This window comes from Danio rerio, chromosome 25 (assembly GCF_052040795.2).
Source record: "Danio rerio strain M-AB ecotype USA chromosome 25, GRCz13ab, whole genome shotgun sequence".
Lineage (NCBI taxonomy): Eukaryota > Metazoa > Chordata > Actinopteri > Cypriniformes > Danionidae > Danio > Danio rerio.
In genome coordinates, this window is record NC_141045.1 from 33,962,792 (window position 1) to 33,990,467 (window position 27,676).

The following is a 27,676-nucleotide window of genomic DNA, read 5'->3' on the forward strand; positions in this document are numbered from 1 at the left end:
ATTTAATTTCTGTGTTTTTCCTCCATTCCTCATGATGAATAATAACTTCTTATTTGTAATATAGAGCTCTACCCACATGTAGTATCTGGAAGAAACCCTCATAGAAGACTTATGAGACATATTAGACAATGCTCAATACAGATGATATGTTTTTATTTTTCATGTGCAATGCAGAGCTGTATTGCTAAGATTTATGCCATTTTTCAGGCTGTAAGTCTCAAGCAGCTGCTGTTATAGTCACGGAAATTAGAGACAACACTGTATGAAACAATGAGCGCAGTGAGAGTCGGAAAGAGCAGCGTCTGTGGACACCATCAGCTCTGAGTGCGGGAGAAAAGTGCCCCGGTCGTTTAGGCAGGTGCAGCCGCAGGACCTGCTGCTTGGGTGATCACACATTCGATCTGTTCCCTGGATTATTCGGCCTCATGGAATTAAGCTCTGGATTTCATGTCAGAATGATGGTGGAAATGCATTTTGATTGTTTTTAATTAATGGTTTGTTTTAAGGGGGTTTCCTGCTAAAGATCCCCCAAATTATAACTATCATTACAAGGGACCTCAATTTAGGAAGACATCTGTGTATTTTTTTATACATACAAATTAATTTACATGAAAAAAATAAACATATTTGTGTTTAAAGTTAACAAAATGTTTGCCATTCAGCTGTCCTTTTAATTGAAGCACTAAAAAATAAATAGAATATATGGGAAATGTTTTCAGTTAATTTTCAAGATTATTTAACATCTTAAATCTTATAATCTTATCGAATCTTATAGAACCTGTGAATTTTCAGGCAGATCAGACATGAGCCCCTTTCACACAGTGATGCCGGTAAATATCCGGAATATTTCCGGAACGACTTTACCGGTATATTCAAAAAAGCGATGTTCACACAGGCGAGGACGTTACGGAAATTTTCCGGAAAAGAGCATTCACACATCCATTCCAAAATATCGGTAAATTCTGACATCATTCACCACAAATGAGCTTTAAACGGCTGCGCTTGTATTTGTAAACATTTAACTGAATTACAAACTCTGTGGATGATCAATATTGTGAACAACTTTCGCAGGATCACTTTCGCATGTCGAGATGTTCATAATATGTGCGTGTGCAGGCGCTCACAGGCTGTTTCACAGGCACACGAACGTAAACAAACAACGGCTTATCATAAGCATCTCATCGATGATTATTTACACAGTTGGCATTAAGAAGAACAAATAAACGTGATCTGACTAACTTCTAGCAGCTAAATGTGTCTGGAAAAATATTCAAAGGCTTTTATCCTCACAAACCGCGCAGACGTAAATTCGTCTGACTGTTGTGATTGGCTAAAGGAGACATCTCACGTCAGCACGTTCTAGACGTGCACGCGCTTATTACGGGAATCTTCCTTCTGCATTCACACAGCGCAGCATTCCGGCAAATTGCCGGTAATGTTACAACCTCTCTTTCCGGAAAATAGCCAGAACGAATTTACCGGTATTTTCAAAAAGGACCTGTTCACACATGGAAAGGTCTGTATGTGTGAAAGGGGCTATTGTGTTTAGAGGTACTTTCTCTTCTATGGCAATACACTGAAATTTGTCAGTCCACCACGGACAAGCCTCTTCGACGAAAACTCTACTGCACAATTTCACATCATAAAGGCCTTTGAATTAAACTGACAAAACTTGGATGCGATCTGATAAAACGTCTAGAAGGAGTTTGTTACAGTGTAAAACATGTCATTTCCTGTTGCCAGCAGGTGGCGCTACTGTAACTGGATATTGGAATGGAAACATGTTCAGGTCATGACTCTTATCAAGCATGTGAATTTTGAGGCAGATCGGAAAATGCATGCCTGAGTTAAAACAACTTCCTGTTTCGTGGCGAATTGTCAAAGTTTGAGAGGCCGCCACGGACACGCCCTACGATGAATACTCTAGATCTTCTCAATTTAACATCGCCAAGGCTGTTAGATGATAAAATTTTGGTGTTGATCTGATAAAATCCCTAGGAGGAGTTTGCTAAAATACAACGCCTGGAAATGGCAAAAACGGCACTTTTTCAGCAGAGAAAGTAAAAAAAATCTGACTTCCTGTTGTGTTTGAGATTTCACTCCAAGAGACTTTTTTGTAGGTATTGGCCACTCGATCAAAAGTGCATAGGTGGCGCTGTTGAGTCATTATGCATTGTCCACTTCCGAAACCTAGAACAAACGTATATTTTCGCCACTTTTGCTGCGTGCGCAAATTTTTGCTAATTAATTTATATTTTTACAGTACTTTGACCGTTGGGTTTAGGGTTGGGGTGGAGGTAGGTGTTACAAAAATACAATTTATTGGGTAATTTAATAGATAACATAAATAATACTCGGTACAGCTACTGTTTGTACTTTACTGTGATGATTGGGTTTAGGGTTGGGGTGGAGGTAGGTGTTACAAAAATACAATTTATTGGGTAATTTAATAGATAGCATAAATAATACTCGGTACAGCTACTGTTTGTACTTTACTGTGATGATTGGGTTTAGGGTTGGGGTGGGGGTAGGCGTTAAAAAATACAATAAATGGGAAATTTAATAAATAAAATAAATAATTCTCGCTAACCTCCGGCTGCAACTAAATCTGATCTAGCAACAACCCTTAAAAATGCAATTCATTCTAGAGGAAAAGAAGAAGAAGAAGAAACGAAGCAATTCAAAATGGCCCCCAAAATAGAAATGCTGTATATGTTACGATAATAACACTGTACAGTATCCCATTAATTACAAACCTGAATTTAAATAGATTGAAAATGAATTAAATCAAGACAATTGCTGCTTTCAATTTTACCTTCAATATATTTATGCATTAATGCATTACATTTCATATCATAACATACATTTATTAACACACTGTTAATACATTCAGGTTTTGTGAGATAATGATCAGTTTTGTGCAAGAAAATATAGTCAACATGCGAAGTGGATCAAAAATGTTTTTGCTTTGTTTAAATCATAAGTTTGGGTGTTCTTTAATAGATTTAAGAAAACTTTGATGAAAGGTTTTGATCCACTTCAAATGTTGACTACTTTTTACTATCACCTGCAGTCGGGGCAAGCACTATATTCTGATTGCATTAACCTCTTGAATACTGAAGAACAGTTTGAGCCCTGCTGGTTTACTTGTTTCTTTGAGCTCTTGATGTTAACAAAGATTGTGTTTATTGATGTAAAATAATTTAATTAATTAATTAAAAATGTGTCGACCTTGATTTACTGCAGTATTAAGATGGATAGTATTATTTATATTACTTTTATTTATCATTATATATAATATATATTACTATTAATACTGTTAATATTTATATTAACAAACATGATTGTGTTCCTAACAAATACATTTTCCTCTTTCATATATTATAGGATCTTATCTTATTTATTTTCTTATTTAAATTTCTTATTTTTCACTCATGTGTCTCTTGGTTGTTGATAACTGATTATTTTGTACTGTTATCAGGTAATCTAAGAATTTTCCTCAAGTGGTATTAGCTTTTCTTTCAGATATGATATTTCACCTCTCGTCTAAACATTTAACTTGTGGTGTATGAATTTTTTTTTATGTGTGTGTGCTGAAAGTTCTTGTGCTGATTTTTAAAATGTATACAAACTGCCCTGGAGGATTATATTATAGAGAAATCTCACAATTGTTTGTCTGTTGATGCAAATGCCTCAGGAGAGAGGTTTATGAGTGTAAAGCACACACATAATATGGTTGTTATACTGACACTTTAATTATTTTTTTCTAACAGACAAGGATGCTGAAAATTTGTCTTTCTGCTGCCCCCATCAGGTCCGGAGCATTTATGCAGTTCATGTGATTTCATAGCTGATATATGCTGTTATTATTTGTCATAAAACTGTATTATCTATACAATAATCTGTAATATCTATATCATTTTACAATGCAGTAAGGCCAGATTTCTTTTTCTTCAGAAAAAAACTAAAAACAAAGAAAACTTAAGTGGATGTTGCATATTTTCACCCCAAAATACTGCCAAGTGCTTCCAAACCTTTATGAGTTCCTTTATTCTGTTTTAAAATAAGATATTTCTGAAGAAAGCTGAACACATGTAAACACTGACTTCCATAGAAGAGAATCAAATTTAAATTCAATTTGTCACACACAGTTATACACTGTATAGTATAATTCATTCATTCATTTTCCTTCTGCCTAGTCCCTTTATTCAGCAGGGTCGCCACAGTGGAATGAACCACCACCTTTGAGCATATGCTTTACACAGCGGATGCCCTTCTAGCTGCAACCCAGTACTGGGTAACACCCATACACTCTCACATGCACACACATAGACTATGGCCGACTTAGTTTATTCAATTCACCTTTAGCGATACCCATACAATTTAGTAAATTCAATTTACCTAAAGCGATACCCATACAATTGAGTTTTTTTCAATTCACCTATTACAGTTTTTCTAGTTTGCTTTGACCTGGTTAAAGAAACTTGGTTCCTCTTCATTTTCATTATCACTATCCCAGCAGAGCAGAGGACCGGTCTTGCAAATGTGTAAACCCTTTCTCATTGGGTAGACACATTTTCCCCACCATTTTTCCAAACAGTTAACACAGATGTCATTCAAGCAGTCCAAACTCCATTGTTTTAGTTTTGGTAACCAAACAGAATCCATCTATTCCTAACTATTAAAAACTACCAACATCAGTATGAAATCACTGAAGCAGCGGTTTGACACTCCTTTACACAAATCTTCAATTAGCCATCATTCTGCAAACCTTAAATAAACGATGAAAGGTCTGTGTTGTTCTGTGCCAGCATTGATGGAGGAGGTCAATATGGCCTATGCTCCCAATAGTTTTGACTGTATATTAGTTTACATGTGTTTTCTCTAATATTTACAGTATTTTATTACTTTTGTCTGTTTTATTTTATATACAGTATTTCAGTTTTCAGCCACAGTTTGAAAAATGTCATGAATTCAATATATATTCAATCAAAGCACATCTTATTCTTGATCCAATTCTTTGCAAAAAGGCGAATTTGACAGCCCAAATAGAGACAACAAATGCCATTGGCTATAAGCTACAATGGCAAGCAATGGTGGTGCATTTTGAGTTCTGTATTTTGTATTTTGTTGTGCATTGTGTAATGATTAATTGAAAGAGCTCATATACTTGTTTGCAAGTTGTGTTGTTTGAAGGTAAAACTAGCTTTTGTTGCATATGTTAAATGTTTTGACACGATATGTGCCTTTTGCAAGCAAAATGTGTCATTTTGACCATGAGTGCCGCTGTTTAGGCCTGTGTGTTAACTGTTTTGAAAATGTGGAGTTTCAGTTGACAACTGCATCCAAGCAATCGAGAAAAACTGTAATTTCTTTATTAAGATTTTATTAATGTTTACTTTAGGGAAGCTCCTGAGAAAAATTTGTTATATCTCTCGTATAATCTTTCGTAATAAATATAAAATTCTGCCCGCGGGACCCGACCACATTTCTGCGGCGCAGGAATAAATTTCAGAATAAAGCATGGGAGCGGTTGGTAATGGGTTTAATTTGGGACGGGAGCGGACCGTCTAGCAATATCGCTCCCGGCTCCCGAGCGAGCACACGTATGTATGTGTGCAAATGAAATAGCTGTGCTTAGCTTGTTTGTTGCTGTGTATGTGTGTGTTTGCATGCGCAAATGAGAGGTGTTTGTGTGCGTGCGCGAATGAGAGCGAGAGAGCTTTGCCTGTGTGTATGCTTGGTGCTTATGTGTGTGTGTCTGTTTATACAGACAGCTTGTTATAGGCTGTCTGGATTCTGTATAGCTGGGTGGTTTTCAGTTTTGTTCTCCCCCCGCTCTTTAGCGGGATCGGGCGCGGCGGGTAGAATACGGAGCGGGTCGGGCAGCGGGACAACAAATGCTGAATGTAAGCGGGAGCGGTCGGGTTCTGGCTAAAACCCAGATCTCTACTTCCCACCTCCAGTCGCAATGGCTTCTGGGACTTCTATAGCGAGTTCGAAGCTCAAGTCTGCATCCATGCGTCCTCGTTATCAAGAAGACATCCAGGAAATTTCACAAGTCCTATGTTCTTGCGATCTTGAGTATTAGAACTGAATTTTGGCAGTTCATGGTGACATTACACGAGGACACAAGGACGCAAGATCACTAAAGAATGCACTTTGAGAAACAGCCAGGGAGAACATGCAAACGCTTTACAGAAACACCAACTGGCTCAGCTGAGGCTCAAACCAGCAACCTTCTTCATACCTGCTAACACTCCCATTTTTCCCAGGAGCCTCCTGTATTTCAGACCCGTCTTCTGATTTGTGCACAACCATAACGAAAACAACAAGCATTCATCAATTGTGGAGCATAACATAACCATGATCATTATATTATATGCATCAGCCAACATCTATCAATCCAGAAAGCCAGAAATCATCAACATCAAGTCTGTGATTTCAATGTGATTTCAAAACGGCCAACACCATGAGGGTCTCCTCATTTAGAATAAAAACCTTTTTGCATGTTTTTACATTTATTTTTTAAACTGTGAATTTCTGCCTGTAATTATATCCCCCTCAGTGGTATTATTAGTCTGTTGATATGAAGTCCCATCTAAGCAAATGACAAATATAGCAAACTATGCCATCTGAGTTGGAGGAGTTGACAGAAACTTCCCGGACCACCCGTTGACAAGATGAGAATAGATAAAATATAGACTGTATTCTCATAAGAGGAAGTGTCGAGATGTATATTTGTATATTTGCGCCGGCTGAAGCTCTACTCCAGTGTGCGGCGGGGTTTGGAATGGTGTTTACTGTCCACGGCCAACTGCCCCCTCCGATTCAGCTCCAGTTGATCGTGTTCAGACCCATAAGCCTCCTCTCCAACCCGGCTCCCCCTGCTCGGACCCAGTGCTCATTGGCCGCTAGTGTCGTCACAGAGACAACAGCTGTCTCCAGGATGAAGAAGCTACATTTGGGGTGCCAGCCAGTCTGCCTGCCTGCAATTGGAGAATCCCAGAGTCCCTCATGGCCTCCACACCACACACTGACTTAAAGCCAGCCATCGCAAATACGTAACAGCGCCCTCTATGGGCTTTACAGCACATCTACACCTCTAGAGGAGTTGTTTACTGCTTACCTCATTTTTATACTTTAATATCAATTAAAATAATCATGTATATACAAAATCTGTCTACAGATATTTATATAATGGAAAGCATATGAAGAGTTTAGTTGCAAAGACGTCTGAAATTTTCCTCTAAAATTAGCATTTTCCTGTGCGCATGTTCAGTAACATCACTTTTATGGCAAAAGTAAAGTTATTTTCTTAGTTTTTAAAGTGAAATATCTCAACATAAACAAAGGAGGTGGAGAAAAATGTTCATTTTTTATGGAAATTTCAGACGGCACTTAGATATTTTTGCATCTGAACTCTACATATATTACTGTACTAACATATGGTATTGTTGTAATGACTGTTGATTAGTAGCATGTTAATAATATTCATTTAAAAAATCCAAACATGAGCTTTTAATTTGTTCCTTGAGATTTGCATAGCAGTATCTGGTCAAACATATAAAATTATCTACAATTATAATAGCATGCATTGCATAGTTCTAAGGATAAATATGAGCATTTAGTGCTTCATAACAATATCTGCTTAGGTATATACACAATTCAACAGCTATTACATAGAACACACTGTAAAAAAATCTGTAAATTTTACGGTTTATTTCTGGCAGTAAAATACAGTAAAAAATGCAACCTTTAAATTACACAAATTGATTGTAAAATAACAGATATTACATTACAGAAATTTACTGTGAAATAACGGACATTAAATTACAATAATTTTCTGTAAAATAGCAGACATTAAATTACAGAAATTTACGGTAAAATAATGGACAATAAATTACAGAAATGTACTGTAAAATAACGAACATGAAATTACAGAAATTTATTGTAAAGTAACGGCCGTCAAATTACAGAAATTTACCATAAAATAATGGACATTAAATTACAGAAATTTACCGTAAAATAACGGACATTAAATTACCGAAATGTACTGTAATATAACAGACATTACATTACAGAAATTTACTGTTAAATAACGAACATTAAATTACAGAAATTTACTGTAAAATGATGGACATTAAATTACAGAAATGTACTGTAATATAACAGACATTACATTACAGAAATTTACTGTTAAATAACTAACATTAAATTACAGAAATTTACTGTAAAATGATGGACATTAAATTACAGAAATGTACTATAATATAACAGATATTACATTACAGAAATTGACGGTAAAATAACGGACATTAAATTGCAGAAATTTACTTAAAGTTAATTTTCTGGTAAATTTCTGTAATTCAATCTCTGTTTTTTTTACTGTACATTTCTGTTATTTAATGTCCGTTAAATTAAGCTGGGGTGCCAGAAAAAAAAAAAAAAACACGTAAAATTACGGATTGTGTAAGTTAACAGTTATTATTGTAATATGTGTATATATCATATAATACTAAATGTGCTAAATATGAGCATTTAATTCTGGTTTTAGTTTTACAACACAATTTGGTCAGGAGATATGTTGCTGCTTTAAATCAAGTGTGTTAACACAAGCATATTATAATAACATATGCAGTTTTTGCATTCACACCGATTCCAATCAAATTAATGTCCATGGTTGCTTTTGTAAGTTTCTTAAAAAGTTTAGTTTCACTTTGAGAGTCACTGTGTGTTTGTGTGTGCATATGTGTGTCGTACAGTGCAGCAGTTGAGCTGTCCTTCACGCTCGCACCTGCTGCCCACCCAGCACACACGGGTCCGGCCGGCTGCTAAGGCAACACTATAAGAGCTGGTGCCGTTTCACAAGGGGCATTAGCTGTCCGAAACCAATGGAAACTGCTACCGTGGCCTGGACTGGACGTCCCACACTGATGGATGGATGATAACATGGATGTATGAATGATTTACAGGATGCAGAAGAAAGAAAATGAGAGGAAATTCAACTAATGAAGTGATAGCCTGTTTGTAGAGCCAAGGGATCATCAGGGACTTGCTCTGAAAGTGTCTTTTAGATATGCCTGTATGCGGTTCTGTTTAATGCCTAATACTGTCACAATTATATAAATGAGATGCTTGCTTATCTTTTAGTCACCTTTGCATACCTTTGAGTTTGTTTTTTTTTTACTAAAATATTCTATCTAACACATATACTTCTCCTAAGCAAGCAATATAAGCCAATGTCAGCCATTAACATTTCTAAGATTGATTCATTTATGCTCCAGTTTATTAATGCTTCAGTCAGTCAAACTTACCAGTGCAACAGGAAAGTCCAGAGAAGCTTTTCTAAACTCCCGAGGACACCATGTCCGAGTACAGTAGTGCTTCAGTATCTCTTTTCTTTTGGCTCTCGTTGATTGACAGTCAGGGCAGGTGTGGGCCATCCTGAGTCAGTTCCAGAAGCCCCTGCACGTCCCACCTGTTCTCTGCATGCTCCCCTTGGCCCTTGACCTGATGACCAACTTTTTATCCCCCTCAACCCGGTGGCAACTGTGGCCCAGGGGCCGGATGGCTTTCATAAATAATCGCTGGTCTAAACAGACAGTGTGAGCCCACCAGCGCTACAGTCTCTACTTTTGACCTCCTACTGCTCCTCTCACTCATTTAGCTCATTTCATTGTTTTTCTCACTGGTCTGAATTATGATATACAGGCATTAATACGTAATAGCATGTAATAGTATAGTAATAACAGTCTAAGGCCATTGGGTGTGGTTTTATCTGTCACTAAATGTATTACTCAAGGAAAGCAATTATCCTGTCAACTGATTAGCTTGTTTTTCTTAAGAAAATATAGTCATTGGGTCTCATTTTTATGTGTATCACCAAATTGACCATAAAGGCCTACACTGTAAAAAAAATCTGTAATTTTACGATTTATTTCCGGCAGCTGGGGTGTGTGGGGTGTTAATGTAATGGTAAATGGTAAATTAAATGGTTTTATGGTAAATTTCTGTAATTTAATGTCCATTATTTTACGATAAATTTCTGTGATTTAATGTCCGTTATTTTACAGTAAATTTCTGTAATTTAATGTCCAATATTTTACAGTAAATTTCTGTATTTAATGTCCGTTATTTTACAGTAAAGTTCCGTAATTTAATGTTTGTTATTTTACAGTAAATTTCTGTAATTTGATGTCCGTTATTTTACTATAAATTTCTGCAATTTAATGTCCGTTATTTTACCGTAAATTTCCGTAATTTAATGATTGTTATTTTACAGTAACTTTCTGTAATTTAATGTCCTTTATTTTATGGTAAATTTCTGTAATTTAATGTCCGTTATTTTACAGTAAATTTCCATAATTTAATGTCCATTATTTTACAGTAAATTTCTGTAATGTAATGTTCGTTCTTTTACAGTAAATTTTCGTAATTTAATGTCCATTATTTTACAGTAAATTTCTAGAATTTAATGTCCGTTATTTTACAGTAAATTTCTGTAATGAAATGTTCATTCTTTTACAGTAAATTTCCATAATTTAATGTCCGTTATTTTACGGTAACTTTCTGTAATTTAATGTCCGTTATTTTACAGTAAATTTCTGTAATGTAATGTTCGTTCTTTTACAGTAAATTTTCGTAATTTAATGTCCATTATTTTACATTAAATGTCTGTAATTTAATGTCCATTATTTTACAGTAAATTTCTAGAATTTAATGTCCGTTATTTTACAGTAAATTTCTGTAATGAAATGTTCATTCTTTTACAGTAAATTTCCATAATTTAATGTCCGTTATTTTACGGTAACTTTCTGTAATTTAATGTCCGTTATTTTACAGTACATTTCTGTAATGTAATGTCCGTTATTTTACATAAAATTTCTGTAATTTAATGTCCGTTATTTTACAGTAAATTTCTGTAATGTAATTTCCGTAATTTTACTGTAAATTTCTAAAATTTAATGTCCGTAATTTTACCGTAAATTTCTGTAATTTAATGTCCGTTATTTTACAGTTAATTTCTGTAATGTAATTTCTGTAATTTTACCATAAATTTCTGAAATTTAATGTCCGTTATCTTACATTAAATTTCTGTTATTTAATATCCGTTATTTTACTGTAAATTTCTGTAATTTAATGTCTGTTATTTTACAGTAAATCTCTGTGATGTAATGTTCATTATTTTACAGTAAATAAAAAATATATATTCTAGTTACTTTTTAACACATCTATAGTTATGAGGTAGCACAGAGTTAGACCTCATTCTTAACTTCACACAAAGTTGATAACGACAACATTGCCATAGCAAACCATGATATATGTAAACTTGGGATTGCCTGCTGGGTATTTTAAGTTGAGGTGCTATTTGTTTGCTTTTATATTAGATTTTTTTTTTATATTAACTGTTTTATATTAACTGTTGCATTAAAGTCCAAAAGTAAAGCATTTATGTTATTTATTACTTGATTGTTCAAGCTACCTCACAGAAGTGCTCTGTTTGTTAACAGAGTTGTTAAATGTTTTATTAAGGTGAATTCAAATAAAAAAAATAAATTATGAGCATTATGGATCTGGTTCTTATTATGTATAAAGTATCGGTCCGGTTTTGGTATCAGTAGATACTCAAAATCAAATGACTCTGACTGAGACTCGAGGGCAAAAACACCTGATCAGGACATCTCTAGCTAAAACCAATTGCTTTAATATTACTAGTGTTGACGTTTAAAACCATTTCTAGCATGCTATCGTCACTCAGAGCTAAAGTATGATCTTACTGCACCATGTCCCTGGATAAAGGCTAGACAATCATAAACAGCAATGTGAAGCGAATAATAGTAGGCTGAGCCATAGATGTACCATTTGATGGTGGGCTCAATATCTTCTGAGGACTAAACTGGAAAGAATGTGTCCGTTGAGTACGCTGCCCCGCTCACCATGCAAAATCAAGTGAGGTAATCCACACTTTCATTAGTTATGACTCTATGCCTGAAGTATGAGGATAGTCATGACTACTACATGAGAGAAAAACAAGATTTGGGTGGCTTTTAGAAAGCAGCCATTACTAAACGTGTGTAGTGGAGTTTCAGATTTAATAAGATAACTAAGAATGGAACAAAATTGACCTGACAGAAATCGTTCAACAATGAGTTAATCGTTCTGTGTTGGCCTGTGAGTCAACCATACAAACATTCTGTTCCTCCAGTGGCAAACACTCAAGGATTAACCAAACTCTCGTTAAAAAAAGTTGTGTGAAATGATGGTGGACGTGAAAATAACTTGTGTGTGTGTGTGTGTGTATGCGTGTATTCCCAATATAGATGCTGAAAGCTGAGACTTGCTGCATGGAGTGTCATAGATGTGTTTACAGCAGTATTCTGACAGCTTGTGTTGCTACGACACAATATCAGATGTTTGAATATACGCTTTATTGATTATTATAATCATAAAGACATTAACTGTCCTTCCCAAATTAGTAGTTTAAAATTAAGATTTGCTGTTACTTTACTTTCTCCCATTATGTACAGTTGAAGTCAGAATTATTAGCCCCCCTATTTATTTATTTTTTCCTAATTTCTGTTTAACTGAAATAAGATTTTCTTCAGCACATTTCTAAACATTATAGTTTTAATAACAAATTTTTCAACAATTGATTTATTTTATCTTTGCCATGATGACAGAAAATAATATTTGACTAGATATTTTTAAAGACACTTCTATACAGCTTAAAGTGACATTTAAAGGCTTAACTAGGTTAATTAGATCAACTAGGCAGGTTAGGGTAATTAGGCAAGTTATTGTATAACGATGGTTTGTTCTGTAGACTATCAAAAATTAAATTAAAGGGGCTAATAATTTTTTCCTTAAAATAGTGCTTAAAAAATTAAAAAATTGTTCTGAATTAAAAATTCCTTGCTCTATTAAACATAATTTCGGAAATATTTTTTTTTTAAAAATCAAAGGGGGCTAATAATTTTGACTTCAACTGTATATGAGTCAAAAGAGAAAAACAAAGAGAATATTAAAAGGCCAAGAGCCTTTAGTGATTCATTGAATGCAAGTCAGCATCATTATTAGCTTTAATCATGCATGTGCATTCCTTCACATTATGCACACAAGGTAGGTGCTCAAAAAAAAGAAGCTGTTACATTTACAGTTACAAAACAGTTGCTGTTCCACAGTGATTTCCAGTTATTTTAAAAGATATCCAAGCAGTTGGAAATTGAACGTTAAAGTAATAAATGCTTTTATTGAAAAGGGTGCATTGAACTGATCAAATGTTCAAATGCATGCTATTCTTTTCAGCTTTCTATTCAACGCAGATTTGCAAAAGAGCATCACACAATTTGTCCACATTTTATTCATGCATTCATTTTCTTGTCGGCTTAATCCCTTTATTATTCCAGGGTCGCCACAGCGGAATGATCTGCTAACTTATCCAGCACTTTTTGATGCAGCGGATGCCCTTCCAGCCGCAACCCATCTCTGGGAAACAACACACACACACACACACACACACACACACATACACATGCACTACGGACAATTTAGCCTACCCAATTCACCTGTACCGCATGTCTTTGGACTGTCTTTGGACGCATGTCTTTGGACGCAGGGAGAACATGCAAACTCCACACAGAAATTCCAACTGAGCTGAGGTTCGAACCAGCGACTCAGCGTCCTTCTTGCTGTGAGGCGACAGCACTACCTACTGTGCCACTGCATAGCCTGTCCACATTTTAATATACAGTAAATGCTTCTTGGGCATTAAAGGCTCTATTTTAATGATCTAGGTGCAAAGTCTAAGCGCAGGGCGCAAATGCATTAAGGGCGTGTCCGAATCCACTTTTGCCATCTCCCATTTCCTTTAAGAGTCAGTTGCGTCATGCCTTGGCACATTACATGGTGGACTTTGTAAGTGGAAAAACTGAACCCTTCACTAATGAGAAAACAGTTAAACAGAGCATCTGCAGCACAAGGATAAAGAATGAGCCTCCTCCAATCAGCCTTTCACTTTCTCTTCCTCTCTTTCGTGGATATTTCGTTTGTTAAGCGCAAAGATTTGTTTTTAAACTATTTCTAAAATCAGTTCTAATTTCTAGCAAACGAATAAATAAACATGTTATATTCAAACACTCATGCTATGCCTCATATGGTCCAAAACCCAACAGGTGGACAAATCTAAGCTTGTTTTTAATAAAACAAATTTAAATATGCATATAGTAAACAATACTTATTATAATTATAGCATTATACAAAAGCAAGTTGTTGTGAATAAACTGAATTTATTCAGTTTATTCACTGAATAAATGAATACACCCCCCCCCACACACACACACACACACACACACACACACACGCAGAGATGAGGAAGGCGGTGGTTTTCATAATTAAGTAGAGTGTAATAAATTTTGGTATATTTTAATCATTTAATTACTTTTCATTTGTAAAGATATTTATGTATTGCTGTACATTCTGCGTGTATTAAGCATTGTGTTAGTGAGCTGCACAACTAACCCGCTCTGCGCTGGACTTTAGGGACTCTATCATACACCTGGCGCAATAAGGCACAAGACATGTTTCACCGACGGGTTGCTATTTTCAGCCCTACGCAACCTTAATTTTCCAGTTTCCCGCCACATTGTTCAAATAGCAAATCCATTAGCGCCACTTTGTGGACTTATTGGTGTTTCGGTCTAGAAAAGAGGTGTGGTAAATTCTCATTCTTTATCTTGTTTTCTCGCTAATGAAGTGTTCAGTTCTTTTACTCACAGAGTCTACATGTAAATAGCAAATGGGCTCTGGCAGGACACAACTGACTCTTAAGGGAATGGAAGATGAGACTCTAATTGGTTTATTCTCAAAACACACCTATAACTCAGTAGAGAGAATTAGCACAACCCTGTTAGATCATGTGCCGCGGCGCAGAGCGGATTTTTCCGTCCTTAAAATTACAAAAGTGGATTCGGACATGACCTTAATGCTTTTATGTCTTGCGCTATAGACGTTGTGCCTAGATTGTTAAAAAAGAGCCCTAGACCTACTTTCAGCTGGTTTATTAAAGTCTATTTTAGTTCCTTAAAATAGCAACGTGCCAGCAATGCACCTTAACACACTTCTTTTCTAGACCAAAACACCCATCAGTCCACAAAGTGGCGCAAATGGATTTGCTATTTAAATGATGTGGCGGAAAACGGGAAAATTAAGGTTGGGGCAAACCCAGCCTGATCTCACGAGGAAACGTACGTATTTTACGTTTTGTCAGTTTAGTGGCTAATTCGTACGATTTCGTACGAGTTCAGTCGTACAAAAATGTTTGATTTTAAAAAGGAGGCGTGGCACTCAACCCCACCCCTAACCCATACCGTCATTGGGTGATGAGAAAATCGTAAAAAATTGTACGAATTAGATAGTATGAATTCATACAAATTAGCCACTAAATCAAAGAGTTACGAATTGCTGTGAGATTGCGTTGGCACCTTATTGTGTCCTGTACATGATAAAAACTAAACTAAATCAGCATATTAGAATGATTCGTAAAGGATCATGTGACACTGATGTCTTGAATATTTGAAGCTGAATATTATTCTTATATATAAGAATATATACAGAAATATATACTGTATACAAAGGCAGATACTCCTTTTCAGTTATGTCAAATGGCCTGGAATTTGTGAAATTGTCACCTCTCAATTACCACAGTGTAAAGCCAGGGCTAATTGCAGTTGTATTTGGCTTTAGCAAAACTATCAACAACACTGTTTTGATCAGGAAACAGGATTAAAGGATTGGAAAGGAATGTTGTCTCTGATTAGCGCTTGACGTGAAGTGAAGGTGTTCATATGACGAAAAAAGGAAGAAACCTTTTGGATTCAAGGAAACATCTTTCACTGCGTCACAGCATTTAGAGTTGCGTGCTGCACGACAAGCTGCAAATCATTGCATTAGCAGCATGCAAGTGTTGAGTGCACGCATGTGCATGTGAGAATATAGGAACAACCACACGTGTGCGCACAAGCACACATACTCCAGCCACTACACACTGAACCTCTCAAGATGTCTTTCCTCAAAAAACTGTCAACAGCCACTAGTGGATTCGGTTCGACATCTGCAACATCTCAGACATCACTGTTTTTACCCCCCTTTTTCACTCTCTGTCTCTTTTGCCCAATGGTGCTCAAACAGGCCTACCCAGCTTTTGTTTCAAAAAGCTGATGAAATTGTCCCATGGTCTACAGCTGGTCCTCTGGACTTGACTTTGAAATCAGAGCTGGCCGTGGAGATGTTTGCATACCGCTTGTAGGCTGTGAGTGGGTTCAAGAGACCACGTTAATTAACCGGCAGGATTGTGCTGGTTTATCAACAGACCTCCCATCTCAGCCTCATGGCTTAGAAGATAGCAGGACCATGTACATAACAGTACATAATTTAGTAGGACATATACACAGAACTGACCAAAAGACAATGGCAATAATGAGGAGATAACATGCTTAAAGTATATTATTTGTATTAATTATAAGCTCTAAAATTATTATTATTATTGCCTGCATGTCTGTGGAAGTATCACTACTGAGATGTGGGATTAGTCCTTACAGCTTTCCAACTGTTTGTCAAACTTTTTGACAACATTTTCCAGGTCATTATAAAGATGTTCTAGGTCAGGGGTGGCCAACCCTGTTCCTGGAGAGCCACCTTCCTGCTGATTTCAGTTGCAACCCATATCAAACACACCTGCCTGTAATTATCACGTGGTGTTCAGGTCCTAATTAAAGGGCCATGAAACCCCCTCGTTTCAGCAGGGTGTTTTCACACCTCTACTTTCGAAAAAGTCAGAAAAGTGGGCGTGTCCAGCTCTGTTTAGGGGGGAGTGTCGGAGGAACTAAAGTGGGATGGTGTGGGAGTGTCTATTTGTGCACGCGCGAGTTTCAGAGTCAAAATACACACCCACACAGACAGGAGAAAGCGATGGTGTTTAACCTACATGGACATCTGTAGTCGAATTATTTGCTGAATTAATAAATGTTGGACTTTAACTGCAGTTTGGCTCTTTCATTCAGGGAATTCATTCATGCCCCTCGCGACAAACGAGGTATTTGATTCGAGGAGCTGCTCTAAGCGTGTATTTTTCATGCAATGTTTGATACCGCACGGCGAATGAGAGAAAAAAAAACTCCGCATTTCCCGGAAACTTAGATGCACACGGCAGGTAGCGTCAGAAAGCCGCGTGTGTTATTCCGGTCACTAAATGCGGTGCTAACATTTCTGCACTCAGTGCTATAGTTAACTTAATTCGATACGAGCAAACTGTATAAACAAAGAGCACTGGTCGCTCACTTACCAAATCTGTAGAGACAGGACAATCACCAGCAACTAGAGCCGCGTCTTTATGGAGAGAATACTACAAGCAAATCCAGATTTCAGCGTTTGCAGATGAGAACAGCTCTCAGGTAAACAATAATCCTCCTTAGACACGTAAGTTATTGTTGTCGAGCGTCGCGTACACTGTTAATCCACACGTGATCCAGATAAACTCTCACAGAGAGAAAATGAAAACGAAACTTAACTGCAGCAAACTATAAAAGCAACACTTCACGCTTGTTTTGCCAACACAACGTGGCGTCTCTGTCATCTACACTCTGACAGTAATGAATATTAATGAAGTTGCACAATAGAGCGCGCTGATTGGTTTGAACCAAGCCTTACTCATGCATTAATGCATCACACTGTAAGACGTAATAAGACTCACTCAGGCACAGACGCCCAGTCTGAACGCTGGAATACACGCTATTATGTCATGACCGTGATGCAGCTTCAAAAATTCGTTTCAAACAGGAAGTACGAATTTGCTTGAAATAATGCAAAAACAACCAATTTACACTTTTTAGTGAAATATAGGTGTCCTAATAGTGTTTTTAGCAGTGTGGGACACATATACGACTGTCAACAGCTCAAAAAATGTGTTTTGGTGTTTCGTGACCCTTTAATTGGTTCAGGTGTGTTTGATATGGGTAGCAACTGAAATCTGCAGGAAGGTGGCTCTCAAGGAACAGGGTTGGCCACCACTGTTCTAGGTGGTTGTTAGTGTCACCGACTCGGTCACAGTCATTCCCCTCGCTGGCCAGCAGAGGTCATCATCACCGGACTTCTAAACATTACGTCATCCACTTACACTGACAGCATGCACACCTGCAGCTCATCCAGTTGATGACACACTCACACATATAAGCAGCACTCTTACACTCACTCATTGCGAAGTCTCGTTCTGCCCCAGCTAACACTACTGAGCGTTTCTCATCCTTTCCCGCTGTGACCTTGCTGCGATTACAGACCCAGTCCTGCCTGCCGCCTGCTTTGTACCTTTGCCTGTACCCCGACTCTGTGTTTGATGTGAATTCGCACACGCACAACATCTGTGCGCTATTTGTTATTAAACTGTGTTTAATAAAAATACTGCGAATGGATCCCTCTGTGTCAGCCACTTCGTTACAGTTAGGTTGTTTGACCGATTGCCAAGGCAATTCCTTGCCTTGATCTTGTGGTTGGTTGCTAGTTGTTCCAGGCCCCAGTATACTTTTAATATTCAAAGCATCGTTTTTAACTAAATCAGGTTAAAATTATGTTTGAATTAATGAATTCACTTGCAAAAACAAGTTTTTCAGAAAAGGTGACAACACCTTTGAGCTACCATATTGATACCATATTAATATTGATTACATTATAGGTGTGCTCTGAGATTCCACTTTACAGCATTTGACTTGGAAACCTTTTCAGTGCACAGTCCGTCCAAGTCAGATGTCTGTGAGTGAATAGAAAAACAGAGAAGCTGCCATATAATGACAATTTGAGTAAAAATTATACTAATTTATTTGTAAAACTACTCTATAAAGTACAACAATTAAATGTGCAGAGCTTGTGCAAACATCCACATCATTACTGCTGAATGCTTTCTTAACTGCTGTTTTATTCACAACTGTATTCTTACCCAGCCGGCACACGACCGACCTTCAACGTTGAAATATGGTTGAAATAAGGTCAGATGTGTTTTGAACGTTGAAATAATGTTGATAGAACGTTTAATGTTGAACGGTTGAAAAACAGCCTGCAAATGACAAGGCTTCAACGTTGAAATGTGGTTGAAAATAAGTCAGTTGTTGCTTTAATGTTGAAACAATGTTGAATGATAAATGGTTGAAAAAAGTTACAGAAATCCTTGTACAAATCAACGTTGACATTTTTTTATCATGGTCTGTATGTTGAATTAACGTCATGGTTTCACCCAATATTCAACATGTTTGGTTACCATGGTATCGGAGGACTCGGCGCACGCGGCCACGTGCAGCGCTTCACTTGGGCTTCACTTCACTTAATTACGAACACCTGACCTGCAGTGCAGCAGAATTCAGAGGTAAGCGTGTTTTAGATGCTTTAATGTTTTATTTACCCCCCGATTTTGTTTTACACACAGTGTATCTTAAATGTGCCTTGGTGTAGTGTTTCGAATTTTGAAGCATTTAATACTTTCCAGTTTGTTTTTAGTCTTGTTTGCGCTCCGGTGACGCGCAGGTAATGTCACATGTTTAACGTTAGTCTAAATGAGCGTTTTTATGGCAAATTCAAAGCGATAAACTCCAAACGCAGTTTAAAGTTACTGAGCAACGTTATAAAACATTATACGCTGTATCATAGTGTTATTATTACAAAGTGAACTGCTGTCGTTTCACTGTTGTTGTTGTTTTTGCTTTTAGAGATGTAACTTACTCCAGAGACGCACTAACTTGCACAGCATTGAATGGAAAAGGCTTTGTCCATGTAAGTTTACTTTAACTTTAACTAAGCTATCTGTTAAATCTTCTTGGTGCTTTGATTGGTGATATTCTCTTTCTAATCTGTTTGTTTATTGATTGTTAGGCTATGTTGTGATATTATATTGTTATATTGATATTATTATTGTGAAATCATGTTGTGATGTTATACTATGTGACAGTATTGGGGAACAAATATGTATTTAGTGAGAAATTAATGCTTAAATTACACTTTGTATAGTAGCAGATAAAAGGTGTAATGGGTTTTAACTTTCTGAGTTTTCTGGAAGGTCCAGTTGAGGGGCATCAAGAACACGCAGATGGCCTAAACCTGTGTCAGCCTGGACAGACTGCAGTTCTGCTACTCCATGCCAAGGCTTTTGTATGGATGTCTTGACTGCTACTGTGTTCTCTAAAGGTATTACTGGAGCAAAACAACAGCACCTGTTACAGTGAAATTTGTATTAAAAAAAATAGTGATACATGTGTAGCAGGTCCAGTACATGTGATGTCAATGGGAAGTTGTTTTTATTAAATGTCATTAAAACAAATAAATAAACATGCTATTTAAATAAATCTAAATATTAAAAACTTGAGGATTAAGATGACAAATGAAATGCATCATCTGTCTTGCGAAAAGGGTCTACTTAAGAATATTGGTGTTTTCCAACTGAAAGGGATAGTTCACCCAAGAATGAAAATTTACTCACATTTTACTCCCCAAATGGTTTAAAACCATTATGAGTTTATTTTGTTGAACACAAAAGAGGCTATTCTGAAAAAAAAACTAAAAACCTGTGAACATTGACCTCCATAGTAGAAAAAAATACTATAGAAGTCAATGGTTAAATAGATTTGCAGCTTTCTTCAAAATATCTTCTTTTGTGTTCAACGTGGTCAGTAAATGACGACAGAATACAAATTTTTAACTATCCCTTTTATTCTCTGTCCTACATGCAGACTTTTACAGAAGTGCTACTCCTTCTAGAGTTTTTCTCAACCATGTCTAAAAAGCTTTAAACAGCTTTTACAGTACATGTAATGGTTTACAACAACTTGTAATTATTAGATGTGTTGAATGTTTCATGATTCTTTACTGCAGCCTTGGTTAAAAAAAAAAAAAAAAAAAAAAAAGCAATTTTTTCGAGAATCTGAAATTTGAATTCTGGAAATGCTGGCACCAGTAGTGGCGAAGGGCTTCCTGACGACATCACACCTAATTCTTCACTTCTCTTAGTTAGGAATATTCAGATGGATGAGTCAAAATTATTGAGTGTGGCGATTATTATAAGACAAATTTGGATTCAATAAAAAATAAATATTTGAATTTCACTTTGTATAATAGCTGATACCAACTTAGTTGTAACCTCGTATTTCATTTATTGCAGGTTTTCTGGAAGCTCCATTTGAGGGCATCAAGGACATACTGATGGCCTAAACCAGTGTCAGCCTAGACAGACAGACATCTATTGCAGTTCTGCTACACAAGACCAAACTCTCTGCTTTTGTATGGATGTCTGACTAGTACGGTGTTCTCTAAAGGTATAACTGGAGCAAAACAACAGCATCCGTTACAGTGAAATTTGTGTTCATAAAAGATATGTGTAACAGGTCCAGTACATTTGTCATAAAGGTTAAATCACAGTAAGTACTGTAAAAATAACTTGTTTGCCTTTGTCACAACAGGTCATGGTGTGTGCTTACTGCTCTTAGTAAACACACACGCTGATCTGATGCGGGAGAGATATGCGCAAACACATTTGTATTTACTGTTTTGTTTTGCCTCACTAAAGTGTTGTTGGAGCTTGGTATGTTCACAGTTGAAATCACTGAAGTCACATGGAACGTTTTGACAATGTGTTTTGTGCCTTATCTGGACAATGACCATCTTGGGACCATTGCTGTCTGTAGAGGATGAGGAGCATTTAATTTAAAATATTTTAGTTTGTGTTCTGAAGATTAACAGGTCTCTGGGATGACACAGGTAATTAATAACAGAACCTATATGAACACTTAATGTGACATGTAATAGTGAAATAGTGGTCCTACATTCACAAATGTGAGCCATTATTATAAGACCCCTGTGAACATGCAATTTTTATGATAATAATAACGGAATAACAAATTGCTTTTACTGTTGTGTTTGTGAGAGAGAATCAAACCATATATTCTACACATTTTCTTGATGATTTACTGAAATATTTGTCTATGTTCCACTGTCACAGGTGCTCAGTTTTGCTGCAGTAATGCTAAACACAATAGATGTACTTTATACAAAAAAAAAAAAAAACTACTAAATATTTAGCATGCAGACCTGCAAAGTGAAGGAGTAATGTCAGGTTTAGATTATAGCATGAGTTTTCACTATTGTGAAAGTGAAGCCATTCATTTACAATGAATTGGAATAGCAAACCTCATTATTGATTTTGTAGGAAACTCACCTGGTGTTTGAGAAATAAATATGTATTTAACTGCTAGACTGTTATAGATGTTTAGTGTTTTACTCTTGATTCTTTGTCCCCAGTGCCATCTTTTACCTCAAGTGTTTCTCTCAACCTATAAAACCTCAAACAGATGTTATGTATTTCACTTGTGATTCTTAGTTGTGAGTGATGTTTTTTATTTTATTTTTTTACTGCAGCCACTTTAAAAATGGGTATTTTGTAAACTTTGTAAACAGAATTGTATTTTGGAGACTGTGATGGTTGAAGCGTAGTTTAGTTACTTAGTTTAATTTAGTTAGTATCTGTCTTTCTGAAGATGGTAACACTTTACAATAAGGTTGTATTAGTAAGTGTTAATGTATTTACTAACATGAACAAAGAGCAATGAAGCATCTTTCATATAAAGAAAGTACAGTTCATGTCAGCTCAGTGCATTAATGTTAACAAGCATACATTTTGATTTTAATAGCATCGGGACATATTTCAATTAATTAAATGATTAATAAATGCTGTACAAGTATTTGTTCTTTGTTCATGTTAGGAAACATTAACTTTAATTCATGAAACCTAAAAAGTGACTCTTTAATTGTATGCCTTTTTTCTGTATTTGAGTGTACAGCATGTATAGTAACCTGCATGGTTTTAATGAAATATGTATGCTGTAAATGTTGCTGTATATTTAGAATAATTGAAATAATGAGGTGTGTATTAAATAAATTGATACACAAAGTTGTGTATTTGTGTCGAGTATTTTTTATTAGTAAAAATTTGTTTGCTATATTTATGGACTTTGCGTTGTATGTAATTTCTATTTAACTTGCGTTGAAATGTATGACGGTGAAACAACGTCACGGTATCAACGTTGATCCAATTTGCAAAATCGAAAGGTAATTCAACCTTCATTCAACGTCTACAAAACGACCACAATTCACCCATGAAGAAGGTAAGAGTGAAACAACGTTGTGATTTCAACGGTGAATCACCGGTGGTGGTCCGACGGTGAAACAACGTCACTATATAAACGTTGATCCAATTTGCAAAATCGAAAGGTAATTCAACGTTGATCCAACCATAGACCTGACGTTGATTCAACGTTGAATCACCGTTGAAATGCCGGCTGGGTAGTCATTTATTAAGGTGCTAATGGAAAACACAAAACAAATTTTTACATATCTAAACATCACAATCGTTGAGATTACTGTATTATATTTTCAACTTCTTTTGACCCCTTAATAAATAATAAAGAATAACTTTGGTGTGAGTATACTGTGACCTTACGAACCTTCAGAGATCTGAATGCCTAATTGCAATGTAGCTGCAGATTCACTGATGAGAAAACAAAAACTAAACATTCTGTCTCTATGATTGGATGGCAAACCAAAAAACTGTAATGTTCTTGCTCTCTCACACAAAATACAGATCAGTTTAGTTCTGAAAAAAAAGATTAAACTTAGATTGGTTTGGTTTGAATTTGGAGAAAATATGGACCAAAATTACAGTAATTTTCTCAAACCAGAAATTCTTTCATTCATTTTCTTGTCGGCTTAGTTCCTTTATTAATCCGGGGTTGCCACAGCGGAATGAACCGCCAACTTATCAAGCACGTTTTTACACAGTGGATGACCTTTCAGTCGCAATCCATCACTGGGAAACATCCACACACACTTGTACACTACGGACAATTTAGCCTTCCCAATTAACCTGTACCGCATGTCTTTAAATTGTGGGGGAAACCGGAGAACATGCAAACTCCACACAGGAACGCCAACTGATCCAGCCGAGGCTCGAACCAACAACCTTCGTGCTGTGAGGCAACAGCACTACCTACTTCACCACAGTGTCACCCTATATTATATAGGTGGGCATAAAACATTTTTAATCTAGATTAATCTCACTTTAATCTTGGAATTAATCTAGATTAAAATGGCTCATTTGAATTCTGCCGTAGGCATTTAGAATATGTGTGCCGCCCAAATAAAGACTAAAAGTAAGTCTTTGAGAACGGGTTTCTCAAGCCAGGTGGCGCATTAGACCAGGGGCTCATCTCCTGTTTCCAAAATGCATCACAAACTGCTTGAGAAACTGTTCTACTATGAAAATTGGTAATGAAAATAAATTATGTTCAATAAGATGTGCTTGTGTTTACTAACTGTTTATTCAGTTAAACATGGATTTTGAACTGTAGGACTACATAAGCTCCAAACAGCGATCACCTTAATCTGACTAAAGTCATAACTGAACTAAACAGAAATGAATTAGGCCATGTGGAGGATGTAGATATTAGTGGCATTATTGAAGTAAACACCACAATCAAAGTATTACTGTCATGTAGGACTTTTCACCAGATTTTCTGACAAGATTTACACATGCGGCTGTCAGTAAAGGACCCCACACACACACACACACACATCGTGAAATGCGGAAGTTTTTTTCTTTCCATTTGGCGTGCGTTATTACATTTCAAAACACTCTCACCAGTCCTTACTCCTTATTTGCGTCTAATTATATTATTATCTAGTAAGGATACTGATGATTAATAAGATTACTGATGTCCATGTAAGCGTAGTGAGTAGTGTCATCGACAGTTAAAGTGAAAGATCCAGAAGGGCATCCTGCTGATTTGATTCAGAAGGACACTTTTTTGTCTGACGGCTCACCGGTTTGACTTTCATTCACAGTCATTCATTTTAAAAAGCACCAGGTCCATTTGATTCGTATATGTTTTACTCCCAGAAACTCTACAGGTGCCTAATAGTTAGATGTGGAGCTAACATTAATCAGATTCACTCTAGTAACCTGTATCTATGTTAGCACATCACGTTTGATGTGGTAATATTTACAGTAGGAATACACACAGGTTCGAAGACTCGTTCTCGCCACCTACAGTGCAGGTCGGCCAGGTATACATCTGCGCTAAAATATCAAGGTGAAAGTCATCATAGCTTGCGTAGAATAGACCCAGCTTCCAACCCACTTTTGATAATAGATTAACGATGATATTTTTTTTAGTGCACGATAAGAGTCAAAGCCGATAACAACCCACCACTAATTATATTATATTAATTATATTATATTACCTAGCATGTTATATTATATGTTATATAGGCCTAGCATGTGCTGTGACTGTTTTGTTTTTCTACTGAGGTTGCTTAACTCAAATTAGCACAAGTATACACATTGGCTAATGTTAAGTAGTAAAACTTGTTGCCTAAAAAAATCTGTTAAACTCTTAAACTACCTTAACAAGTACCTCAAAAACACTTCAATAGTCTTCTAATCTTCTTCTAGTATGTCACATTAACTCATCGTTTTCAACAGTCAGCACATTCACACTCACATTATTAGCTCGTTCGCATGTGGGAGAAAGAGTGTATTGGTCAACAGAACAATTGTAAGTCGATTTCTGAAGGTGTGTTTTTGATGTGCAAGGACTTATTTAAGTTTAGCACCTTAAATTTTAAAAGTTAAGTGTGTATTTCGCAGTCCTAGTCTAATAGGATAAGCGTAGCATTTGACAGCTCATACCCTTTCGAGCACTGTGGGACAGAAGGACCAGGTGCCCATCTCACTCGATCCCTCCATGCAGTTGTTATTCAACTAGAATCACTGGTATTAGATGGACACAAAACTAATCGATATCAAAACTCTATAAAAGATAATGCTACGAGGCAAATCCCCATGCTAGTGCTCAGATTTCACACGTTCTTAGTAATCTAGGGATTTTCTGCTCTTCCAAAGCAGTCAGTGTTCCCTCTTCAAAGCATCAGAAGTCCAAACCTCCTCCAAAGTTCCCAGTTCCACCTATTGCTTTAGTGCTAATGCCTCTCGATGTCATTGTCTGGAGCATTAAATCGAATAAAACGCGAATTGCTTTTAATCTCATGGTGAGGCCCTTTGTTTTAGGGCTTCTGAATAAAAAAGCATCAATAAATCCTGTTGGCAAACAGGCCGTCTAACATGGAAAAGTGATCCCGGACTGGAATTACAAAGGGAATTGGGAGATTAAGCAAAGGATGTGAACGTAATGACTTTAAAGCAGTTAATCCTGCGCATCTGGGGCCAGCAATTGTTTGATATTTATAGTTGATCATCAATCTTAATTGGTTTGTTATTCTTTATGAATTGAATATGAACGTGAGGGCCGACTTGTTTTGCTTTCATTCATGTGCGGTAGGGCTAGAAGGAAATGTGGAGGAGCCTTTGAGAGACATTCAGACCAGACTCTTTAAGCTGAAAGAAAAGCAACAGCCATGCACTCTTCGTCTATGACTTAGACAGGATTAGACTTATTAAATTTGAGTAGCTTTCTCACACCACACAGCTCCTCTCCCTTCATCTTTCTTGATCCTATCAAATCAACATCATATTTGGCTCACAGTCAATATTGAATATGTTAGTCTAATATATTTAATTAAAGCTTCCAAATCAGGCTAAATAAAAAAATAATGTGCTGAAATAATGTGTAATCATTTGAAAATGTAGTCACTTTTCACAAATCATACCATATTGCCATAATTGCTGGCTTTATAGTTTGTTTTGTAAAGGTTTCCAGCTTACCAAAGATGCATTTATTTGAAGAAACGGTAACACTTTGCTTTAAATACAAATTCCCACTTATTAAATACTTATTTATTAAACTTATTACCTGCCTATTATCAAGATAGTGGCTGTACTTAAAAAGTATTCTACATGATCTTATTTTACGGGTCATTATCCTCATAAAGTGATGACTTAGACAGGATTAGACTTAATAAATTTGAGTAGCTTTCTCACACCACACAGCTCCTCTCCCTTCATTTTTCTTGATCCTATCAAATCAACATCATATTTGGCTCACAGTCAAAGTTCAGTACGCTAGTCTTATATATTTGATTAAGACTTTGAAATCAGACTAAATAATAAAATAATGTGCTGAATTACTGTGCAATCAATTAAAAATGTAATCACTTTTAACAAATCATACCATATTGCCATAATTGCTCTCTTTATAATTTATTTTTAAGGTCTCCTGCTTACCAATGATGTATTTATTTAAATAAAAGGCAACACTTTGTTTTAAATACAAATTTCCACTAATTAAATACTTATTTATTATACTTGTTACCTGCCTATTATTAAGATAGTGGCTGTACTTAAAAAGTATTCTACATGATCTTATTGTACGGGCCATTATCCTCATAAAGTGATGACTTAGACAGGATTAGACTTAATAAATTTGAGTAGCTTTTTCACACCACACACCTCCTCTCCCTTCATCTTTCTTGATCCTATCAAATCAACATTATATTTGGCTCACAGTCAATATTCAATATTTTAGTTCAATATATTTGATTAAGACTACGAAATCAGGCTAAATATTAAAAATTTTTTTTTTGACATTTCAACATTCTTAAAAAAAAAGTTTGAGATTTTTGATTTAACCACATA

At 36.2% G+C, this 27,676-nt stretch overlaps 2 long non-coding RNA genes across 5 annotated transcripts in view; both read left to right on the top strand.

Moving 5' to 3' along the window:
* The window catches only part of LOC141381013 (uncharacterized), a 78,522-nt gene extending 68,343 nt beyond the window's left edge, over positions 1-10,179 (top strand). Inside the window, exons 3-5 of one of the 3 annotated variants that reach the window (XR_015526716.1) lie at positions 3,774-3,814; positions 4,200-4,297; positions 8,766-9,913. This is a non-coding gene — a long non-coding RNA (uncharacterized LOC141381013). Of the gene's footprint in view, positions 1-3,773; positions 3,815-4,199; positions 4,298-8,765 lie in introns of all 3 variants that reach the window. The other 2 variants (XR_015526717.1, XR_015526714.1) reach the window with 2 other exon arrangements.
* Positions 10,180-19,353: 9,174 nt separating this feature from the next.
* On the top strand, positions 19,354-22,982 carry LOC137489372 (uncharacterized). Of its 2 annotated transcripts, none has more exons than XR_015526704.2 (4): positions 19,354-19,408; positions 19,749-19,812; positions 20,096-20,223; positions 21,194-22,982. It is a non-coding gene; the product is annotated as an uncharacterized LOC137489372 (long non-coding RNA). The 2 variants fall into 2 exon arrangements; XR_015526705.2 differs by having other exon boundaries at positions 19,767-19,812; positions 21,194-22,975.
* Positions 22,983-27,676: the final 4,694 nt, after the last annotated feature.